This window comes from Penaeus japonicus, unplaced genomic scaffold, assembly GCF_977035675.1.
Source record: "Penaeus japonicus unplaced genomic scaffold, GWHDUDI00000001_assembly GWHDUDI00000008, whole genome shotgun sequence".
Classification (NCBI taxonomy): Eukaryota; Metazoa; Arthropoda; class Malacostraca; order Decapoda; family Penaeidae; genus Penaeus; species Penaeus japonicus.
The window spans coordinates 33,629,801-33,634,800 of record NW_028234410.1 but is presented as its reverse complement, the minus strand read 5'-3'; positions in this window follow the sequence as shown (position 1 = coordinate 33,634,800).

The following is a 5,000-nucleotide window of genomic DNA, read 5'->3' as shown; positions in this document are numbered from 1 at the left end:
TGATCTCATCTCACTGCCAAACTTTCTCTCTCCTCCACGTCACTGTAACCCTTTCACCTCGAACCTTCCCAAATCAGTGCCTCAAGTCCTCGGGTTTGAGTACTCAGGAAATGCTCAGAGACATCGTCATGGAAGGAATAGGGGAGGGGGGAAGGGGGGGAGGGGGAAGAGGAAGGGGGAGGGGGGAGGGGAAGGGGGAAGGGAGGAGGGGGAAGGGGAAGGGGGAAGGGGGGAGGGGGAAGTGGGGGGAAGGGGGAAGGGTTCCATACTTCCTCCCCCATATACAGTTTTCCGTGGATACTACCTTACCCCCCCCCTCCTCCCCTCCCCTTCTCTCTTTCCCTATATATTTTTTTTATTTCTGTTTGTAACACTATACGTCACCATGTCACTTCACTATCTTTAATTATCTTTATATCGTAGTCACTGTACTATTGCAATATCAACAACGACAGCAACAATAATGATAATGATGATGATGAGAATAATGAAAAGGTGATGATGATAGTGATAATGGTAGTAAATATATTATTGATAATAGTGTTGATAATAGTGATAATAATGATGATGATAATGATGACGATGATGATATTGTTAGTCATGATAATAATAACAAAAGCTATGATAAAGAAAATAACAATGGAAATGAGAAAGATAATGAAGATAACAATGATGATAGTAGCATAGTGAAAATTATAATGATGAGGATACCGGTAGTGATGATAATGGTAATGATAATGAATACAATAATAATGATGGTAAAAATGAAAATAAGGATAATGACAATAATGATGATAGTCATAACGATGATGATTATAATAATAACTAACAGGGATAGTAATTGTAATGATGATAATGATAATGATATCAGTTATAACAATAGTAATGATGATTATAGAAATATTGATGATAATGATAGTGATAATACTATTGATGGTAATATTGTTAATGACAATGATGATAATGATAATGATAACAACAATGTGGATAATGATAATGATATTAATGATGATGGCAATGATATATAAACAGTAATGATGGTAATGTTGATAATGATAATAATGATAATAATAAGTATGTTGATAATGACAATGTTGTTAATACCATTAAAAAACATAGTGAAAAGAAAAACAAGTACGAAAGAAGAAGAAGAAAGAAGAAGTAGAAGAAGAGGACGAAGAAGATGATGAAGAAGAAGAAAGAAGTAGAAGAAGAGGACGAAGAAGCGATAAGAAAAAAGAAGAAAGAAGAAAAATAAAATAGTGAAGTAGAAAAAGAAAAAGAAGAAAAAGAAATAGTAAAAATAAGAAATAGAAAACCAAGAATACCTTGACCCATCAAGGGAAATCAACCTACACATGGCTACCTTGACAAACAACATAGGCTCACTATTCCCTTCCCCAAAGACGCTTTTCATTTGTTTAATTCGACCTCGTTTGTGACCTCTCTTGGCTGGAATTTCCTCAGTTAATAAGAGTTGATTGTGGAGGGGAAGCATAACGACCTCTCTTCATGATGGTCTTCTGTGGTGGAGTGAAATTTTACGTGTGGTCGAAGGGACGTTTTGGTGTTAATCAGTTTTTAAGAATTATGTCGTTATGGTGATTAGATTTCGGTCTTTGATTATTTTTTGTTATAACTGAGTAGGAAGGACGAATTGCTCTAATGACGTTTCTTTTTTTTTTTTTTTCTTCTTTTTTTTGCTCAAGAGCGCTTTATGAGAGAAATGTGTACAGATTATTTTAATTTTTCTAAAACTTCACTCTCTTTGTGATTATGTTTTTTTTTTTGTTTTGTTTTTTGTAATCGAATAATCGAAATGATCTTTTTTGTATATATAGTATATATATATATATATATATATATATATATATATATATATATATATATATATATTTGTGTGTGTGTGTGTGTGTGTGTGTGTGTGTGTGTGTGTGTGTGTGTGTGTAGTGTGTGTGTGTGTGTGTATGCGTGTGTGTGTGTCCAACGGAAAAAAAATACGAAGAGGGAAAAAATAATATTTCCCCTTGTTCTTACCAATTTTCCCCTCTCCCTTTCACTTTCTCTTATTTTCTTTCCCCTCTTTCTTTTCTCTCTCTTGTGGCTCACGCTTCTTGTCTGCCTGCAATTGGATTAAGAGCGTTTACGAGTAACACCGCCATTATCCTCCGACCCGAGTTCAAGAGGTAAACGCCACGACTGCCCAGGAAATAGTGACTCCATTTACTTCCAAAGTCGAAGGCAGGAACCCTTGTTTAAATAAACGGTGTACATTAACGTCTCTTAACCTCCCTACCCTTCGTTTGTATAAATAACTTTTAGGTATGTGTTCATATTTATTTATACTTACGTAAACAAACACGCATTCATATACACGAGCTCACGTACATGCACAACTACATATGCACGCATACATGGCGCGTTTATACACACACACACACACACACACACACACACACACACACACACACACACGCACACAAATGCACAATTGCATTTGTTTATTAGATTATTATCATTGCAACACCCAGCATTTAGAGTAATTAGATATTCAAATGAAAATGCTCCACGTGCCTTGACGCCCACAGCAATGGTTTTCAGAATCTGCTTGTCATGTTTGTTAAACTTAATATGACTTAGTATTTGATGAATGAATAGGATGATTGTGTACGATCGATTCGTGTATTTTTTCAATACGTATTATGTTTGCATGTACACATAAACATGGGAACAAACATATATACACTTAGATAGACACAGATACACACAATCATGCTTAGTCGCAAACACAGACAGATATTCAACAAGCAAGTCTCTCATCTTCTGTTTCACTTATGTATGCAGACACACTCAGAGCCGCACACACACACACACACAATCACACATAGATACACCCTCCCCCCACCCACCCCACTCCCACACACACAATCACACATAGATACACCCTCCCTCCACCCACCCACCCGCACACACACACACACACACACGTGAACATACTCACAAAAACACATCCACAGATATACCCCTTCCCTCACACACACACACACGCACACACACACACACACACACAGACATACGCATGAACTGCCTCGCATAACAAACACAACACGAGCGATTATACTCATGCAACCAAGGTCTCAAGAGCGGGTATCAATGCATAATGCAATCCAACTCCCAGAAGAATTTCCTTTCAATAAACAAATGAAAAGAACCGACGGGGGGGGGGAGGGGGATAAGTGAAACAGTCTCACATACTCTCGCATATATCTAATCGTTTCTGTAAAAAAAAAAAAAAAAAAGTAAAAAAAAAAAAAAAAAAAAAAAAAATGGCGTACATGCTTATGTATATGCGTTTATCACAATCACAATACTTGTATAGGAAAGAGGGTACGAAAACATGAATGACTGCGAGCGCGGACGGATGTCTTTAGCGTATAGTCCCGATGGTTTGCTTAAGAGATATCATCCAGAAGTGAGGGAGAAAAGTGATGCTTAACACGCCCGAAAGAGCATGTGGAGATGAGGCACGGGCGGGGCTGTAACACGAGGAGATCCCAGCCTCCCGCCTCCCTCAGTACATACAGTGTTAAAGAGAAGTCTGTATGAATACGCTGCTTGTTGAGGGAACCTTCTGTCCGAGAGAGAGGCAAGGTCGGAGGAGGTCCAGGGTTGATATGCAGGCTGCCACTTGGCGCCTGCAGGCTGGCGGAGGTCCTTCTCCCTCGACTGGAGGCTGAAGCGTGCGCCCTCCGTGGCCTTCGTGTGCGAGTGGTGTTACACTGGGTTGCGTGTTTTTTTTTTTTTTTTTTTTTTTTTTTTTTTTTTTTTTTGTGTGTTTGTGTGTGTGTGTGTGTGTGTGTGTGTGTGTGTGTGTGTGTGTGTGTGTGTGTGTGTGTGTGTGTGTGTGTGTGTGTGTGTGTGTGTGTGTGTGTGTGTGTGCTTGTGTGTGCGTGCTGTTTTTTCCTTGTCTAAAAATAGCCATGTTGAATTTATGTATGCGTATTATTCTCAGAAAATATCTGTTCAAGGACACAATTTAGTTTCCTATGTAGTGCATACCACACAAATGAATAAGAAAAATATAAAACTAAGTACTTCTTTAACTAATATTTGAAAATAAACTAAACTAAGATAAAACTTCATGCAGAAACCAGTATAAAATCTAGCAAGCATACCAGCTGTGATAATAAATGAACCAATATCGCTTCAGATCTCTGAAAAAGGTGTTATTTTGGTAGGGAGAGCAGCAGTTGACCAGACTAGCAGTGCCGCTTCCAACAGTGAAATCAGTAAACAGTAAATCAACATACACATTAATATAACCATGGTAACTGCTACGAATATCAGATTACACTGTTCACCGTTGTTCACACAGTATCTCGCACGGAAACGTTTCCTCTAATTACAAGATTAATATTCGGATAAAACTGATATTCATATCCTGTATTGTTGTAATTTATTTCTGTCGAAATGCATCACCTTTCCTTTCTTTTCCATTATCCGAAAAAAAAACTTTTTAAACACTTTTAAACTACATAAGGTGAAGGTGTGTTTATTAAATACGTGAAAAGGAAAATGTAAATTGGATTAAGATCAACCTATATTGTGTTTCAGCCAAGGAATAAAACAAAAAGGTTATATTCTGAGCGAAATATAATTTTCGTTAATAAATTTAATTATTAATATAAAAAAAAACGAGAGAGAAAAAAATCAAGCAACAAAAGAACCCATTGAAGCCCATTACAAAAATAATTCATATCTCCCTTATCTCTCTTCACGTCCTCTCTCACATCTCCCTCCCTCCCTCCCTCCCTCCCTCCCTCCCTCACTCCATCCTGCATCGTTTTCACACAGGACACCGGCAGCTACCCCATCCCCGGGCCGCCCCCACCCTCCTCTCCCTCCCCTTCACCCACGGAGGAGTGACGTCACCCGTTCTTGACGCATATCCGAATCCAGTCAGGAAAACGCTCCTTGACTGAGATGCCGTGACGCGCGGG